The sequence below is a fragment of the Oreochromis niloticus genome, linkage group LG1 (assembly GCF_001858045.2).
Source record: "Oreochromis niloticus isolate F11D_XX linkage group LG1, O_niloticus_UMD_NMBU, whole genome shotgun sequence".
Lineage (NCBI taxonomy): Eukaryota > Metazoa > Chordata > Actinopteri > Cichliformes > Cichlidae > Oreochromis > Oreochromis niloticus.
The window spans coordinates 30526337-30545690 of NC_031965.2; positions in this window are offsets into that span (position 1 = coordinate 30526337).

Genomic DNA, 19354 nt, shown 5'->3' on the forward strand with positions numbered 1-19354 from the left:
TGGGGGGGTGGACATTTCTTTCCTAACCAAGTAAAAGTGTTAGATGGCTAGGGTGACAAATGAAAAAAAAAAGAAAGAGAGAGCACTGGAGCGAAGGTTGCTCAGTGGGGATGTGAAAGGAAGGAGGTAGTGGTGGAACTGACCACCACTGGGACCAGATAAAAGGTCATGGTGAAATGGAAACTGATTCTCCACCCTAGCTCCCTAGGTAATATCCAGTAACTCTGCCTTTCTATCCCCCTGTATGACGGTGTTACACTGCCTCTACAACCTAAACTGTGTGTAACACAGCCCAGAGACTATTGAGTGATGGAGACAGTCAGTCACCAAATCTGTTGGGCTGCGTCCTTTATCTTAACCAATGGAGGGGCTATGTCAGGCTGGGGGTGCATTTGCTGAACAAAGTGATCATTTCTGACAGCCTTTACGCTACAAGAAGTAAGTCTGTCAGAGGTTCTGACCTGAGTTGCATGATAGGAATGCAGTTTTCTGCTTCTTATGACCTGATTTCTTGCTAGTCTCTTCAAAATGTTTTCAGTGTTGAATTCAGCAGAAACTTTACATTAGCTACCCTGAAGAAAATCAACCAGCAGCTTGGCATTGCAGGTGAAGAAAACGTTTCACTGTTAAGTGCAAAAAGTACATGAGGAACAGAGATACTATCGATAGTACAAGGTTATCTTGTGTTTTGGTTTGTTTGTTTGTTTGTTTGTTTTTTTCCAACAGCTAAATTCACACCATATTTACTAAATAACATATGAAAATATTCAGTTTGTATTTTATTTATATGACATATTAAATCATAACATATGTGATCCCAAGGCTTATACATATTAATGCCTTCATGACTTTTACTTGGTCATGAATAGTCTTAAAATCACCAAGTAAACCTAACTTGAAAGACTTTGAATTGTGGGAACCTGGATCACCGGCTATCTAGCATTAGCTGATAAATGGGCACTCCAAACTTTATATGTCTATATAGTAATTTATAGTGGTTATATAGACCAGGGTAAAACTGCAGCTGTGCTTTCTGTTATTTCTGGTTTATCATAGTTTAGGATAACTTAAAAACAGCAAAAAAGTAAAAGTAAAAAAATAAAATAAATAAAAATTACAGTTGGGAGCCTTATTTCTTCATTTTGAATGTTTTCCAGTTTCCAGGGCACCACAATGTCCTGTACAGGGGCGTAATTTCCAGGGGGGTTAGGGGGTTATGACCCCCCAATAATCAGACCCAACCAATATAACCCCCCCAATAAAATTATGAATTATCTTGCATAAATAGGCTGTTGATTTTCTTTCCTCGTTTCAGGTATTGCCAGCACAATAGTTGCATGTTTAATCATCTGGGAATTTACCCAGATTTATTTATTTATTTAGACAGAGATCTTGACCTCCCCAATGTTTAACACAAAATTACGCCGATGGTCCTGTACTCCCTTTTTTAACCAGGGGCAATAAGATATGTATTTAATTACTAGTCACAAAGGCCTGGATCCAGGGAAAACTGCATAGTGGAAACTGTTTTAGCAAAGTTACAGACAGTTCATCTGGCCCATCCAAATGAATCACAATCTATATTAATGCTTATTCTTAGCCAGCAGTAGAAAAATACTCTTAAATATTATGCATGGTCATATAAATTAGGTACTACAAATATATTACTAAAGTTATTGAAGTTATTGATTTTTATTGAATACTCAATAGTCTAAAAGAAAAACAATAACATTTAAATTCAATCCCATCTAGCCTAAGATCTATCACAATTTACAAAGTACAGAAAGTAGTACAGAGAGTGATTTGTTATGATAAGTTCTTGTCATTGGTTGGCTTTGCGGCACAAACAAATGAGATTTAAAGTCCACTGTGAAAGACAAATGTGACCTTTGCCTTGACCTTGAGCAAAAGTTGGTAAAACTCCATTAGGCAAACATTGTATGTAGGTTTGGTTAAATTCTGACCAATATTGTAAGAGGAGTAGTGATTCTTGTGAATGAATGGACAGAGAATGGACACCTCACCATGGCATGAGCTCACTGGGTCTTCGGCCAAATAAACTAAAAACAAACACAGATCATTTAGCTACAGTAATAATCATCATCATCATCATCATAATAACTTGCACAAAATCTTATATATTTGTCTTCAGAAGTTGACATACACTCATCGTGGGAATGAATGCCACAGTGATTTGGATGTCACAGTCATTTACTAATTGAAAGGCTGGTGGTTCGATCCCTGGTCCAGTCTGCATGCTAAATATCCTTGGGCAAGATACTAACCCCAAGTTGCTCTCTGATACATCCATTGCAGTTTGAATGTGTGTGAATATTAAGATAGAAAGTACTTACATAGACAAGATAAGAAAAAGTGCTTGTATGAATATGGGTGAATGGGGCAAGTTGTGCAAAGTGCTTTGAGTGCTCAGATAGAGTAGAAAAGTGCTATACAAAAAACAGTCCATTTACCATGATTTAGGTCTTTTAATGATTTCTTTAAATCGTTCTTTTTCCAGCATGGAATGATTGTACAGTGTACATTTTTTAATGACTTGAAAAACCACAAGAATTTAATTAAACCAAAATAATTTGAACTGATTTTGGATCTTCTTTAAAGCACTCTTGGTAAAAATATATCTACAGGTTCAAATATATACATTTAATCACGTAAATCTTTTAATAAGTGGTGCTAAAGGTTCTAGGTCTATTAATCTCTCATCATGGATGGATTGACCAATACTCAAAACATTGGGAATGTCCAAGGAACTGAAGAACTGAAGGAAGTGAAGATCTAAGAAAAAAATATTGAAGATTTACATCTTTTGGGATGGTCTCATGGCTCTGTTTCTAAACATCTGCAGATTCCAAGATCATTAGTTCAAACAACTGAATGCAAGTACAGTTTCTTCAGATGTCTAACTATTTTGCCAAGATCTCCAAACTGTCATCCTCAGATGAGAGAAAATTGGCTAAGATATTCAATAACAACCCAGAAACCACCTACCTTGAACTGGAAACTGCTGAAACACCAGCATCATTGCCCACACTGACACTCCTCCACACTGACCAAACAAGACCATGATTTCAAACATATATCAAAACTGGTTTGGGAAAGAATAAGCTGCTTTATTAAGCTTTCAAAATGACCTTTCCAAAGCCCTTACTTCAAACCAATTGAAAATTTGTGGACTATACATAATATTCCATTAATCCATTCATACATACATACATACATCCGTCCATCCATAGTCTTCCTTTTATCTGGAACCAGGTTGCCAGGCAGGCAGCCTAAGCAGAGAAGCCCAGAACTCTTTCTCCCCAACCACCTTCTTGAGCTAATCCAGGAGAACACCAAGTCTTTCCCAGGCCAGATGAGAGACACAGTCTTTCCAGGTTGTCCTAGGTCTTCCCCAGGCCTCCTCCCTTTTCCAGCTGAAGATCACCGCTTCACACTTGGAAGTGCTTCTCCTTCCTGCTGCTTCACACTCTGCTGTGAACTGCTCCAACTGGAAGCCACTTCCTGATAAACCAAACAGGACAAGATTTTCCACAAAAAAAGAGATGAGATTCTGAAGAAACACTGGAAGAAAGTAGAAGCCTTCCAGCCCACACATACTTGAATATCCTAAAGAGTATAAAGACCTGGTTCACTGCCAAGCGTCAAACAGGATGAAAATGGCATTGTTCCTCCTGGATCGGAGGTTCGACTAATGAACTAACTAATGGAAAGTTGACCCATTGTCCCCAGACTCTGCTTCCTCTATAGAAGGTATGTCAGTGGGATTAAGGAGGTCCTTGAAGTATTTCTTCCCCCGCCCAAATATATCATCAGTTGAAGTCAGCACTGCACCACCCATACTGTACAACAAGTTAGTAGAGAGACACTTTTCCTTCCTGAATTGCTTAGAGGCAGACCAAAAGTCCTTTTCCATGGCCTCACCGAGCTTCTTCCATACCTGAATTTTTGTTTCAGCTATTGCCAAAGCATTGTTCCAGTTGGTCTGGCAGTACCCATCAGATATCTCTTAGTCCCACAGACAAACCAAGCCAATGCCTGAGAGGACTCCCTCAGTTTGATGGCTTCCTTCACCTCCGCTGTCTGCCATCTGGTTCAGCAATTACCACCACAACAGGCATCAACCACCTTGCATCCATACCTTTGTGCAGTGGCCTGACAAATTGATGCAATGGTTTCAAAATGACTCAATGTTCCCAGCCTCCCTCGGAATGTTGTCAAAGTTGTGCCAGAGGTGGGAGTTAATTATCTACAACCAGGTGGTTTTGTGCTCCTCCTCAACTCAGCTCCTCTTTCACCTGATTGTCTAGAGCTTACAGCTGCAGATCTGATGATATGATTACAAAATCCATCATCAACTGCAACCTAGGGTATCCTTGTGGCACATGGACTTATTATTGGACACAGGAGTCATATAAGAGAACACATTTGCGTTCTGATCAGTCAGACTGTTCCTCCCAATCCTGCCCATCCATGCTTCACTGTCTTTGCCCACATGAGCATGGAAGTCTCCCAGTAGGAAAATAGAATCACCAGATGGAGCACTCTCAAACACACCACCCAGTGACTCTGAAGTGTTGATGCATAAGTACAAACAACAGCCAGGATACATTCTCAAACCAACTGTGCAGGAAAGCAACCATCTTGTCCCCTAAAAATTCCAATATAAGCAGTAAGCCATGGGCAACTCCAAACTCAGACACTTCTTTGACAAATCATAAAATAGAAAAAGAACTATGAACAAAGCACAAACTTCCACCATGCCTAACTCTATTACTCATCCCAAATACACACATTAGGACAATGTTTGGTTTTGAACTGGTTACAAGTGCAGTTATGAAACATCTTTAATCTGTTCAGTAGAATTATTTCTAAAATGTTTTACATTATAAAGTTATTACTTTATAATGCCTAATGACTGCCTACTTTACCAACATGTCAAACAAACAAATGGAAAGCTATGAACTAGCCTAATAGTGGCGTATTTGAGATGTTCAGCAAATATACAATATGATCTAACCCAGATGTTGTTACTTAATAGCTTCTCAGCTAGCGAATGGCTTCTTCATTTTTACAACCATCCATTCTCTTCCACCTAGCCTTATCAGGGTTGTAGAGGGTCAAACACGCTCGCCTGTCTAGGTCTACCTGCTAGAATTCATGACTTAAATTTCCTCAGCTACTCCTGGCCTAACCTGGCCTGATGTTACATGTCTTATTTTTATGTTTGCAGTAGGGCTTCATGCTGTCATACAAAACATTTAATACGTCATCATATGTGGTGCAAATCTTTTTTGTTTGTTTGTTTGATTGATTTGTTTTTCCAGAGAATAGCCTCACCCCCTGACATCCTACCGCTGACTTTCCCCTTACCAAAATCATTAGTAGATTCACCAGCACCTTTAGTACCGGTTTTCATTAAAAGAGTTCAGATTTTCAAGGTCTCACTATGCTAATTTTTTTTCCTAGTAGCCATATTATGACATAGTTTTCCAGAGATGTGTGCACAATCTGAAAGTATTTCAACAGTCAGTATTATCCACTCACTTGCCCAAATGTAGACCACAACAGCTGCACAAGAAGACACAATTGATCATTTAGCAAAACTAGTGTGAGGCTGTAGCACCAGCAGTTACAGACGTTACTCCAGAAGATGACTCATTAATGCCAGTCCTATGCGATTTATAACACGGGACATGTGCACCTTCTAAGTTCTGGATCATACATTTAGCTAATTGTTCTGCATGCAGTGGATACTTCAGAGCAGCTGTATCTACTGTATACAGTGTGAATATTCTCACATGTCCAATCATGACCAAGTTGTAAATGTTGTTCACGATAGATTCTGGGCTTAAGCTTCAAAAGACTGGGTTTTTATATTCTCTACATAGGCACTTTCCATTTTACTTTACCTCTCTGAACAATCAATAGCACTGTAATGTCCTGATTCCTGAGTGAATGACACAACTTTAAAAAGCCACAAGCAATGTCAGCTTTGTCCTCCTTTCAACCCTCTAACATCTCTCACTTGGGAAGGCGGTAAAGAATTCAGTGAACTGTAAAAGAGGCGAGATTACTTTGTGAGACATTTAAAGGTCCACCCTTTACAGTTACAATGATGTGGTAAATAGCCATCATAATGAGTAGTGTTTTACAGAATTGCTTCTCATTTTAACTTTCACGCATGGTTTGAGGATCTCCTGCAGCAGTAAATGCCCCTTTGTCAGCTGTTAATCAGTGTTTGGGAATGTTTTAGATACGTAAAATATTGTTAAACAAGTGTAAAGGGCAGACTCAGCAAGAACATTACCAAATAACATATTTCCATGATAACATGTAATTTTTGGGACTTTTTAAGACATCCCTTTATATGTATATGATAATAGAAAGAGTTTACAACTGCTGACCTACTGCTATTTTTGTGCATAAATACAAAACGGTTTGCAGCGTGTTTAATTTGGTTGTCAGCATATGTTTGTGTGGGCTGGGTTTCATGGCACCACATCTGCTCTCTCTGTTCTTTTTTACATACATGACACAGAACACCATCATAGGTTTTTCAATGTGTATGTGCATTTGTCAACCAGGCGTTCTACCCCCTTCACTTTAGACCCCACAATAAAAATAACATTTAGAAAGTTACCCAGACCAAACCATTATGGGACATTTGCTGCCAACTATCCAGAAAATGTGTTTCTGGTTCCTTAGACTATTATATGGTTTTCACCAGCAAGGGGCAGAGAGGTTGGCTGGCTTCCTGATAGAGATTTATACAGGCTTCATGGTTCTTTCTTGTGTGTATGTGTGCTGGGGTGTATTTCAACATGCACATGTGGACATTAAATATACAGTTAATTTTCCACTGGGAAAAATGTGAGGTCAAGTTGTTCTGTAGCTCTAAATCCTGGCATGTCTTGATGATTCTACCATTGTTTTAGTTGCTATAGTTCTTGTATTGTCGTCACTATAATTGAGAGCTGAACACTGGTTGAGAAGTATTCATCGACTGCTGGATTTAAACACAGATTGCACCAGCAAGGTGTTGATAATGCTCAAGATTAATGGCTCAGCCATGGATAATCACCCTCATCCCCCACTTTACTGCACAGCAGTAGCAGATAGAATTGTTCAACTCCTTACACTTGTGCTCATAAGATGAATGGCACACATGGTCTTGTCAAAGAAGACACACTCTTGCTCACTCACAAAAAACGATCATCCACATGTAATCACACACACATACAAATACACAAGGCATGTGAATGAGGCCCACCAGGCTGTGTTATGTAGAAATCATGAGAGTCGACTGTTCACTATGAAGGAGGCACACACACTTTGAAAACAGCCTTCACTCAAATCTATTTCTTCCTGCTGTTTCTCCCATCATCTCCATTATCCTCCCCTGTGTTGCTGATCTCTTGCACTTCATTCAGACTATTCCCACTTTGTGGCCATATTTTACTCTGGTCTGGCTTTTTGACATGCGTGCAAATTGGCAAATTACAGGATGCCGAGCTGTCACTAGTCAAATTCATGCGGTCACAAGGGGTTTGTGAAAAGTGGAGCGTTAGGGAAGTATTGCAGAGGGGGTTGGGTGGATCAAAGATGACATTAGCCCTGCCTGCACTGGCCTTACATTGTTAATTCTGACCGCTTGATTGACGCTCACTACTGTCGTGTATTGAAAAGGCCTTCAGTTTTGTGGTGCTTTAGGAGGCCTCCTCCCCTCCCATTCCTCTTTTCAGTCTGCTTTTCCCTTCATGTTTTCCCTTGTTTTCACTCTTTGCTTCCACCACCTTATTTGCATCAGAGACTGGGAGGTTTCATATTGTATGGAAGGGAAGCAGGGACTCCAGACTGCCCTCCTTCATTCCATCTACCCACCCTCTATCAAAAACTCTTTGTCTCATCCACCCAAGCCAAATCATGGGTGCAGCATGCCTCCTGCCTGGTGCTCCTGGCTGGGATGGAACTGGTGTTTCAGGGCGGGCTGTTGAGATGAACAGCGTGAATGTGTTTTTGTAACTGGGCATGGCCAGGCTAAAGCAGCATCCACATATCTGTGTCTGGTTCATCCAGTTGATCCCCCAGGAAAGGATGTCTCACTTCAAGGGAACAGGAAGCCGCTGTGGAGGATGGGATTTCTGGGTAAATAGCCAAACTAGAGACAATGTCTTCTGTCCCTTTGACATAGGCTGAAGGGCAGGGATAAAGAGAAATTAAAGGATGAAGGCAGTTCCACCAACATCCTTTGTACAGTCTTTGTAATATATATATATATATATATTTCACTCTCCCTTTATGCTATCCCTCCTAAAAGACTTCATAAAATAACCTCCAACTACACATTTCACATGTAAACTAGAACAGACCTGTTTTCCCTGTAGATAAATGCCCCCCTCTTGCTTTTAAGTGGTTAGAACATGATCTTAGTCTGATTAATTACACCCCTTGCTGGTTCCTCCTCTCTTAGCACTCTTAGCTAATGGATAGTGTTTATGCTGAAAGTATAGTCGTGGTTTCAGGGGGCGGGTTGGTGGTAGCAACACCAAGTCCTCGCGTGAGGGGAGCAGTTTTAATTAACGTGGAGACAACACCTCTCTCCCTGCTCATCTTTCACCTGAGAGACATGGGGGAACTCTGACACCAGCCCCGCATGCCTCTGATTAAAGTGGGGCCTCATTTACCGTTGCCTGCTGTCAACAAAACACCACTAATGGCAATATGCCTAAGCCTGTGGGGGTAGGCCCAGGGACTATCCCCACCCTGGTTCAAATGAGAGAAAACAAACTTTGCCTAATCTCTGATACATGAGCTTAATCTCTCTGTGATCTTATCTAGGAAAGGTTTCACATGTTAGTAGACGTGATCCTACTGCGATGGACAGGACTGTTGCAGGTAAAAGGTACCTTGTTATTTTTCTTGGCAACGTTGGACTTGATTGAGAGACAGTGTTTAAAGGTGACTTAGCCTTCTTAGTAGTTTAGCTGAGGCAATATTCAGAAGTCAGTTACTGACCCTGTACTGGCAGGGAGGAAGTATTTGCACTTCTTTCATCACCTGATGGATGTTGGCATGGATGTTTCTTGTATTCTGACAGTGACCTCATACATGCCCGAATCTTCGTTCATCACTTCTTCTATATATAGATGAGAGTCATTGTTCAAATAGCTCGGGTTGTCCCTTTGATGTTCTGGCAGAACAAAGCTGCTCTGTCCTTACACTCTTAGAGAACACTCCAACCTGGAATCCTGAACATGATGCGTGTGTCAACCAGTCCATTAACTCCTCCACACGCCACATGTTCTACATGTTAAGTGGATCTACTACATGTGACAGGTTTCAGTCTAAACCCCTTAAATATATCAAATATATCAAAAAATGAAAAAAATGAAATATCCACTTATATTCTTATATTGTAGATGCATTCTTTAAAGTCCTGTCATTATACACTACTTCAATTTTATATTACCCCACTCCACATTTAACACTGTTTCCACTCTTTACTCTCTTTATTTTTAATGGTTCTAATGATCATCAGTGAGCTATACCACTGACACTCCCTGTGCTGCTGCCCCCATTGTACATTTTGACAAGTTACATATTTTAACACGAGTGGAAGGGCAGTATAAAATTTAATGCTAAAAGCTAGGTCACTTTTCTTTGGTGTGCATTGTACTTTTACAGTCTTCTTATTAGCTGCCCCAGAAAGGAAACTTTAATAGCAGGTTTTTTACTGATTTATGACAAAAGCCATTAATTTGCAGTTTGCCTTCACTTTCACCTTTAATAGCAACATGCATTAGACCTGAAGCCCATTAAAGTATCGGGGTTATTAGTGTAATGATTAATTAGGAAAGTTTGTTTCTTGTAAAGTGACAGCTCTTCTTTAGCAGTCCTGTAAACTTTTATAGAACCATACAACTGACCTCAAATTGGAAATTTGTGTTGGAAGCCTTCTGGCTCACCATTATAGCTCCTGACTGTTGTTAATTTTATATTTGTCCAATAAAAGGCAGTGGGGGATTACAGTATGTTGCCCCATGAACTCCATTTCTCTTGACTACCTCTCTTTCATGTGATGAATCACATGAAAGAGAGGCAGTTAATAAAAAATGACATAAAACTATTTTTCTTTTTCTTTGGATTCAAATTTTGAATCTAAAACCTTTACTTAGAAAGTGATAGATAAAATTAAGTTTGTTGTTTATCATGTAATATTACAATTTCTAATTTAAAATATTAGATTTACATTCAAATGGGACACAGCAGCATTGCACATTTCGCAATGACATTAAGCTATGCTGGCCATATCTTACCATTTGACTTTCCAGTTGTGCAAATACAAGTTTAAATAATTTTGTTTTCTGCTTTTAATCAAAGACGCTCATGACCTATTTAATCAGACATAAAAACCCGTAATCACCTAGTGGTGAAAATCAGCATTATATTTGTGTACGTCTGATAGAGCAGGTCAACATAAAGGCTTCTGTCTGTCTGCCGTTTCTCAGCTGTTTATACTGAAGTCAGCGTAACGTGAAGAGGCAGAAGAGGAAGTCGACAATGAAGCATCTTGATTACCGCCCTGGGGAGACTGAACTGTGGAACCGCTTAAAAGATAATGCCCGAATGATGTTTTTTAAACTCTGGCTGCCTATTTTGTGAGCTGAAACAATATCAGTGATGTAAAGGAAATGGGACCTGAATGGCACTGTTTACAGTTGTTGGATGTTCACACATAAGCAGCAAGTTCCAATATAAACATCCACTTAGTGCATGTAAATCTAAGGGCTATTAATAAGCTCTTTTATCTTCTCTTCTGGAGAGTGGCTCTACAGGCCTTAGGGTAATCTGGCCTTCACCGAGGAGCTCTCCAATGTGTTTCTTTTCTCTCTGTTTCTCTTTAGCAAAGCCTGTGCCTTTGGGCAAAGAAACTCATTATCAAGCTTTAAACACCTCCATTTCATAGTGCCTACTTAAGGAAAGTTTGTTGTAGTCTTGTATTTACACTTCTGTCTAATCCGCAGACTGTTGTGTATACCTGTATTCTAGATACCTCTAGATATTCTAGACATATTTAAACCTTGCCAACCTGCCAATGTCTCTGTTGATGTTGAAGTTGTTTTTTTTTTTGACTGAAGGTTTCCCTGGCTCTCCACCAACCGATCCCTTCTGTCTTGTGTTACGGAGAGGACAGTGACAGCGTTCATATGGTTGCATCTCCCTTACATATTTTTTCCCTCTGCAGACTGATGAGTTCTGACGGAGCGAATGCCTTTGTCTCGCATTCCTTCTCTCAAGCAGACCCCCTTTCAACTGTTGTTTTTCTTATTCTTGTCGACAGAAAGTTGTTTTTGCTGCCTCCCTTCCCTGCGTGTCCGTGACAGGCATACTTCCTGCATAGTGTGTGTGTGGGGTTGTGTGCACAGGTGTGCGGGCATGCACGTATATGTGTGTGTGCATGTGTGTCCCTATGTATGTGTGTATGTACGTATGTGTGCATACTTCAGTGAAGTAGAAGCTGCTTTTATGTCAGTGCCAAGTGTGGAGAATGGTTCCGCTAGTGAAGGACAGCTTCTCTCACTGCACTGGGCTTCCCACTCTGTTCCGAAGAGCCAAACGCCTTTATCTGATGTTGGATCTTTGTTATTTGTCCATGAAACTACAACTGAGAACATCTTATACCTTTGGGACCGGCTGAGTGATCTCCTCCATACCACCATGTGGACATAAACACAAATGGAACGGTTTAGTCCTTTGCCATCCTATATTGTCATTAACTTGCTACCAGCCTCCTCCATAAGGTATCTTTGAAATATCAAATAAAGTTGCACAAAAAGTCTTAGTAGGATGGCCAAACAGGCAATATCCTGTTTGGCCCGAGGCTCAATGTCATCCTCCCAAAACTTCAAATTTTTGTGTCACCATGTCACACCTAAAGCAGTTCCATATTTCAGTCCTACATCCTTGAGATTCAGTGTAGCTTTGTGGCTTGTCTTTGCAATCCTAGCTGCCATCTTGAGTTGTGTTTTTCAGCTACTGTCTTGCGGTTTGTTCTGGTCCCAGGTCTCGAAGCAGATGGTGCCACAGTTTAGCATGTGAAGCACACTGGTGGCACCAATTTACCTATCAGTGACTAGTAAAGTGCAAGCTTTTAAGCATTGTTTCCTTACTAAGTTGTTGTTGAAGCTCCTCTGATCTCCCAAAATCAGTAAAGTACAATATCTTTCTGACAGTTTCTTCTTACCTTATTGACATGATTTCACTTCTATTGATCTGTCTATCTATCTTTCTATCTATCTATCTTTCTATCTATTGATTGATCTGTCTCTGTGTCTGTCTGTCTGATTAGATTTAATCATATCTGTACAGTATTTATGAAATATTTAATATAAGAAGAGAATAAAAGTGCAAGGTGGTTACATTCATGTATTCTGCAAAAGTAGGTGCTTTAATTTGCAATCAAAAAGAAAAAACTGTTATCTTCACAGTGGAAAATTGCAAATATTCCACCAGATCTTAGAAAAATAAAAACAGGATGGCCATCTTAGTCAGGAGCTGCTAAAAGGTTTGCTGTCTCATTTCTTTCTACACAGAAACTCTGCTTCACACTTGAGATGGAAAGTACAGTCTAGCTGCCAAGGATAGATGATCCAGGAGCATGCTTTGATATCTGCTCACATACCTTTGATGCTCACAACACTAGAAGTGCAGACATATTTACTAAATCAAAGTAACTTTTCTTTTAACAGCTGCATTGAATTTGAGATGAATGGAAACAGTTGTATACCAATGAAAAACAGCACCTTAAGGAAAAAACTGATGTTTCTGGTGTCTGGTGGCATGCCCCCCCCCCTCCAAAAAAAAAAGACTTTTATTTCGTGAAAAACTTCATTGAAAATTAAAACAAATTAAATATAATGAAATTAAGGAATTTCACCTTGTGCAAACTGTTATTATTGCAACAGTGACTGTAATACAGCAATCAAGTGAAAGTAAACTGTAGCATTGCAATTGTAATATTATAATGTTGTAGATATTATAGGCTTGATCTCAATTTCATGCATATAGTATTAGAACTAATACAATAAATGACTAATATTAGTGTCACTGTATGTCAGATTTGCTGCTGTATGTTTGCTGTTAATTCATGACAAACAGAAAAAGACTTAAGTATATCCATGAACTTAATTGTAGAACTACTATTTTATTTATAAATCACATTTTAGAGAAAATGCTGTAAATAGATGATAAACCAATATAGAATAAAGGGCTTTGGACAGAAGCCTTTTTTTGGAGGTGATTTATAATGTGAAGGGGTAATTTTAAAATGATGAATTTATAACTACTGCAGTCAAAAATGAAAATGAAATGAAAACAGTTGATGTACCCTCTGGTGGTGGACTCCATTGTTGATGGAAGGCATCAATCTGAAAAAACAAACTCTTGAAGAAACAGAAATTAGAGGACTCGATTAATGAAAAGAAAATAATGACGTTGAAAATGCTGACAGGCAGCTTGCATCTAATCATTAGCTTGCATCTAATGTCTATATTAATCTATCTTTGAAAATTAAATGTCCCGTGCAGAGTGTTTGCAGATGTCCACAATAGGCTAGGAGTAGCATTGTTAATTGTAGGAACCATCAACTTTTTAAGGCTTCTACTCAGGATGCACTGTGAATTTCTAGAAATATTTCATGTGGAAATGTGGAGGTGGTACAGCAGACCTAGAACATGTGCGGTACATAAAGTGTTGTCACATTGTTCTGTTAGCAAAATCCAAGTGACGGAAAAATATGGAAATTGCAAAAACCATAGTCAACTTAAAATCCTATTATTTTCTTTTTCTCTCTTTCCATTACATATGTTGTGGGTTTTTTTCTGGACTTTAGTTGAAATCCTTTCAGTCACCTTACACAAGTGTTGAAAACAACCCCGGAGAGAGTTTGAGTGACAGCAGTGGCATTGGAACAGAGCTGCCTAGACAGCCCATATCCCTTTCACTAGCTGGAAGCAGAGACTGGCTGAAAATGGCATCTCCTAGGGAAAGCCAACAACTGGCTATCACCCTGGCCGTTTGTCTTCATCAATCAACCCGCGTTTGTTGACCAAGCAACATGATGTCACTATTAATTTCATGCATTCCCTTAATGGGATCCAGAGGGGCATCCTATCCTCACAGTAGGCATTTCCTGCCCTGTTGCATTATGGGATATGTCCTCTTCCTTTGAGGAGATCAGTTGGACTTTTTCAAAGTTTTACATCTTCTCATGTTGTTTTTTTTTCTCTCTTTTTAATCTCTCCTTCATTCCTGTCTGCCGTTTCCCCCCTCATGGTGTTATTTGCTTTGCTTTGTCATAGCTCTTCTCGTTGGAAACAGCTCCACTGTGTTTGTATCCTTGTTATGTGAGTACTTGTGATGATTTCCACTTATTTGCCGAGGTATACACTGAACTGGATGTACCAAACCTTTTGATCAACCCTCAGATTTCATGAACAGATACTGGCGCTGTGTGCTCAGATCAGCGCATTAGCGTTTCATTTGAAAGAATGGTGTCACTGTGTTGACAAGCTCATGATAAGTTGGTGGCTTCTAAGGGAAAATGTTTAAAGCAGATAAATGCCTCAGGACTCCATCTGTCTGTCTTATTGTCCTGATTGTAGTTTATTTTTGGTGATTATGAAAACCTGCTTTAAACAGGCTTTAGGGATGTTGGTTTACTAGCTTTAGATGAAGTTTGCCCCTCGCGCAATGATTCCGCACAAGGTACTTAATGTTATCTCTTCAGACTTCTGTGCAACTGTATTTACTGTCTACATGACTGGCTTTTTTCACTCCTTTGATTATCACAGAGGAGGAGGGAGTTGTGAATGATATTCCTTACTCCTAGTCTCACTTACTCCCTTCCTTCCTTCTCAGCCCCCCTCCTCGCCTTGCTCTCCCTGTTACTGCACCTCTCCTCTGGCTTTAAGAGGCTTAGCAGCAGCTTAGCGCCCAGGTCAAACTGGCCTTTGCCCTTCATCTGTCAGCCTTTTGATGTGGTGCCAGCCTGGGCTGCTTGCTACGCTCTGCCTTTAACAGCACGTCCAGAGGTCATAGGAGGGCTCTAACTTCAAGACCCCACCCCACCTTAACTCTCTACCACCACCCCCAATCCACAACCACCATGAACACCACCTCCTTTGCAGATGTGTCTGTCTCTGATACCCCCTTTCCACCTCCCTTCAGCCCTCCCTTGCCTCTTCTCTGCCCTAGTGCCCATTATTATTTTATAGTTTGGTTCTGCATTCCTTTCACTCAGGCTGTAGTGGAAGGCAGACCTTTCATTTTATTGCTTACACATGTCCATGGCTTTCTTCCTCAGCAGGAAGAAACAAAACAGCAAGAGGGAGATGGCCAGCATTAGGACCAGCCATCTAAACTCTCTCCACCTTGAACTAATAGTTGGGGGCCAGGGTACGGGTCTACCTCAGCCTTGTGCCAGTGGGGTTTCAATTTGTAGAGACATAAACAGATACTAAAGCCAAGGTTACAACACAGTGATTTATCAAGGTAGTTCACATCAAATTATCACAGTGCCCCCCTACTATCAGGCACCATAATAACCCCCGAAGCAAACCCCTGCTTCAGAGGTGCACAGTGGTCACACTTAATTTAGAAGTGCACAAACATGTGTCCCTCTGTCTGTTTTCCCTCTGACCGTGACGCTTCACACCAGTGAAAGATCATCCTGGGCAGGCCGTCAAGACTTTAAAGAGGATGTGAATGTCTGCAGTTGCATGCACATGTGTGTGTTGAAAAAGGTGACTGCACTGATAAACTATGAGCAGCAATCCCAGTGACTGCAACTGAAGAATGCAGATCTGGGCATGCGTCTTTGGATATTATAAGAATAAATGTAAATCTTCAAGATAAATTTTTACAGTACTAACAGTCCACGTGTATTATGTCCAACATATGTTGTCCCCATTTCTTCATTCTATCACCTGGAACAGAAAACAATAGTAGTTCTTGGTTGAAAAGCACTAAAGTCAAGATGAATTATGTGTGATTTCACAAGCCAGGTATGTAACAGAATCTAAGTTGAAATAAACAGATTATTTTTCTGTAGCAAAATTGTGTTTCACTTTAATATGGTGCCTGAACAGAGTGGTGCCTTTGATCTCTACTAGCAGAGCCCAGCACATGGATAATATATCTTTCCGAGATAAAAGTAAAAATGCGCACAAGATGATGATGTCATTCAGATATGGCCGCAAGCCTGGGAGAAAAGCAAACTTTCACAGGCAAGGCTATCCCAGGGATCATTCAGGGTGCTCTCTGAGCCTTCGGGGAAATCAATTACACATTTTCCAAACTGTGATTCCTGCTGTAGGAACTTAATCGCGGAGGCCTTCTGCAGAGGATCATCCCGATGAGTTTAGACACTGTTTTTGCTCCCTAGTGTCTCCTCTCCTCTCTCTCTGTCCCCAACCCCCAGCTTCAACCTTTGCAAGTCGCTACATTTGTGTGCAGCTTACAATTCTGCACAGTCATTCATCATCATTTGCTGGCGTATCTGTCTTGAGTGCCTTAGCTTTGATCATGTTGTAGTTTATGCTTTACATCTGTTCTACATTTAACCTTCTCTAATGCTGTTGCTCAAAAACTATTACCCTGGCATAACTGGAGAAGTTTACCTGGTGACTTTGTAGCCATTATAAATCTTCCATATTTGTCATGGCCCGGTAAATAAATGATCCACCAGTTGAAACATTGTGATAAGCAGATCTCCCCTTGCTATTTCCTGCCTTATGGGACAGGACTCAGAGAAATCCTCTGCTTCCTCTTACGTGATCTTCTCTTCTTTCAAAAGCTTATCTACTCCTAAATCATTCCCTTTGAATTGGGAGGACAGTGCATTTTCTGTATTTTCTCTAACTCTTTCCAGCTCTGCTATTTCCAGTTTTTCTTCCAGGCTTTGCTCCCTGTGTATATGTGCTGCCACTGCACCTATGCCCCTCCAACCCCACTCCCTTCCACGATTGCTTGCTCTGTCTTTTTCTCCGTCCTCAGGAACCAAGGAGCATAAGGCCCTGACCCCCTCCTCCTCCACCAGCACACTAATCATCCCTAATCAGAAGTGAAATGCATTTTTCTAAGGAAGTAGCTGGAAAATTTCACAATCTGCATTTCTCCGACCAAGCTGATTAGGGAAACATTATCCTGCTTTCACAGTCACTTCCAATCTGCCTTTAATCTGTCACTTCAATCGCCTAATTATTTAGTCAATGACCTGGGGACGCAATCTTACAAAAGAATGAAATGCATGCCATATCATTTTCCCTTTCATTTATGCATGATATCGCTGGTTACATGTTATGTTCCCTTGAGCTAAATATGCAAGCCTTGTTCATGTACACGTATTTGTGTGTTGCTGAGTGTGTGCAGGTTGGTGTGTGTACACTGTTTAGGCATTTATTGTCCTTCCCTATCACATCCATGGGTTTGTGGATGTGTGTTTTTCACTGTGTTTCACGAGTAGCTTGTTTAGAAGCTGCTGAGCTGTGAATGCTGGCTGGTGGTAATGCAGTTTAGGCCTAAGTTGGAAAAGCCTTTAGGGAATGAGACTCTGTGGGGGAGTTGTGTTATTGGAAAGGTCATGATTACAGTAGGGGGTCAAAATAACTCGCTGACACTCTTTATACACAAGTGACTGCTATTGGGCCTCAGGGTGTCAAGAACTATATTGAGTATTGACTATATGTCACAGCAATAAAAAGGAAACCTGTTCTCCACTGGTGAATGTTATACCTTCAAAGAGTGTGATGTCAGGACAAAAGGTAAAAATATCTTCAATGTCAATAAGACTGTCATGTTGACATGCTAATTTTTCTGCAGAGGTGGAAAGAGCAGTGTTTTTTCATGGGTGAAAGTGTAAACAGAAAAAAAAAATAGAATATAAGAATTGCTTTTTTACTTTTTGTTCATCAAACTTTTTGCCCAGTGTCAAGAAAATATAGCTGCTTGGAAGTACATAGGGTAGTAGTGCAAGACCTCTTAAGGTCATTTTAAGCTATACCATGTAATGAAGACTAAACAAAAGCATAACATTTGAGTGCATATGTATGTGAAACAGCTTTAGAAGTTCCATCTCACAATTAAAAGCATGAACTTTCAACACTTATAATACTCTCAGTCTGTCACAGGACACAGCTAGCTCGATAAGGACACAGGCCTGTCCAGGGCATCTGTCTTTCTTTCATCTTTGCCTTCACTCGATGGCAGCCCCTTCCTCTAGTTGTGGGTGCTTCACCTCTCTTATCAAATGGGGATTCTGGAGAGCCATCATGCTTATTTGTTCCTGTCACCCAGTCTACTAATAAACCTCTTTAGAAATACGCTTTTAAAAGAGTCTAAGAAAACATTCCACAGTCTGGCCATGGGGCACGTCTAAAGTCCCATCAGGCCTTTGCTAAAACCAGCGCTTAGCACCTCCAGCCACCGCTGCAAAACAGATTATCAGAGGTCATGAACTTCGGCATTCAGAAAGAACTTTGACCATGGGAATACTAGTATTAAAACAAAAACAAACATGAGGTTCACATCAAACAGAAATATATTCTTATGATGAGATTCTATTTTCCATTCTTCCTGTTGCATGGATTTTATTCAGTGTCCGAGCTAATACCATTTGTATTAGGACACTGGCAATTCACTACATAAATATATTAATAAATGATATAAAATCAGCTGAAAGTGACATTATATCTAATATCTGCTTTGATATCATGGTATATTTATGTTTTCTATTAATTTTCACCAGCTTTCAAATAAAAGAGACATATTTGTTTTTCCTTTGAGGACTTTGTAAGTTAAAGAATGCAACAGTTTGTTATTCACCTTTTTTTTTTAATGCTACAGTAAACTGACAAATCTGTTCTCATATGCTAACATCAAGGTTAAAACTGAATTGTAATAAGCATAACTTTTGTATCTGAATAAATATTGACTTGTTCATGTGTCTGATTGGCAGAAACTCTCAGTGATCAGGCTGTAATAACAGATGGTCCTGTAACAGAGAGAGGGGGGTGGGGTGCTGTTCGAGTGAGTTGATGTGTGAGCTATTTCAGGAATGCCTGAGAGGAAACGTATTGATTGGGACACTTAGACTTGATAAGGACGTCAGGTTTAAGAGGAGCAAGGCAATCATTAAGTACACCACTGGCCGTTGTTGTTCAAAAAATATATTTGCTTTGGCTCGCTGCCCCCCTCCACACCCAGCCCCTCACTCCCCAACCACCACCCCTCCGAACCTTTTCTTCTTTTCCTTTTCTCACTTTATTTGGCTCTT